Source organism: Condylura cristata, unplaced genomic scaffold (genome assembly GCF_000260355.1).
Source record: "Condylura cristata isolate star-nosed mole 26May11 unplaced genomic scaffold, ConCri1.0 scaffold00009, whole genome shotgun sequence".
In the NCBI taxonomy this organism is placed as follows: Eukaryota; Metazoa; Chordata; class Mammalia; order Eulipotyphla; family Talpidae; genus Condylura; species Condylura cristata.
Window position 1 is genome coordinate 1,449,672 of NW_004567110.1, and position 1,102 is coordinate 1,450,773.

Consider the following 1,102-nt stretch of genomic DNA (forward strand, 5'->3'; position numbering starts at 1 on the left):
GGGGAGGCCGGAGGGAGGGGAGTTCCAGGGGAGGCCGGAGGGAGGGGAGGCCAGGAGGGAGAGGAGGCCAGGGAGGCCGGGAGGGAGGGGAGGCACGGAGGGAGGGGAGGCCAGGAGGGAGGGGAGGCCAGGAGGGAGGGGAGGCCGGAGGGAGGGGAGGCCCAGGGGAGGCCGGGCCGGGACTGGGGGGGCTGGAGGCAGAAGCTTCGGCTTTTCTGCCCCAGGGGCGCTGGTGTTGAAGGTGTTTTCTAGGCCCTGAGGTCTGTGACCTCTTCCTGCCCTCTTCCTGCTGTGGCAGCCTCTGGCCGGGAGCCTGTCCACGCCAGCAGCTGCTCAGGCCACCTCTCAGGAAGGGGCCTGCCGGGAGTCGCCCTTCCTGCGCAGATCTTATCTCCTCGCTGGAAGGCGCAGGACGCGGAGCCCACCCCCAGGCGCCAGTCCCCGTCCACCTCGGTCCTGCCCTGGCCAGGTCAGGGTGGGCGAGGCCTGAGCGCAGATGGGGGGCTGTGGGAGGCCCCGCCCACCAGCCGCCCTGCGCGCCTGAAGCAACGACCACAGACACACAGGCACACAGAGACACCCCGGCGCCCGTGGCTGGGCATCTGCCCTGGGAAGTGGGAACTGGGGGCTGGGCTCCCCTGCGGGCCCCAGGCGGCCTGGGTGTGGACAGCCAGGCTGGCCCGCTGGTCCGTGAGACGCTCTGGGCTGCCTGCAGGCGCCAGCAACCACAGCCGTGGCGGTCAGAGACGTAAGCGCCGGCCGGCCCTGCTGAGGGCACAGGGCAGTCAGGCCAGGCGGGCGCCGGGGGAGGCTGAGCGCGCGGGAAGGGGCACCAGAGGGCAGCAGGGCCCCGGGCCCCACCCCGGGCTGGGCAGCTGCCTGGCCGTCACCCAGGCCGCAGGAAGCGGCCGGCGGCTCGGGACAGCGGGCCTGGGCCCCACCCCTGGCTGGCCTCCCGCCTCCCCGCCTATTGTTGGCCAGGGTGGGAGGAAGCCGCCCAGCGGGGTCTGGGCGTGGACAGGGACACACGGCGCGGGCAGGTAGCTCCCGCACGGCAGGGGCCGTGGGCCAGGGCGGGCGCCGGTCAGCCGCGTTGCGGGCC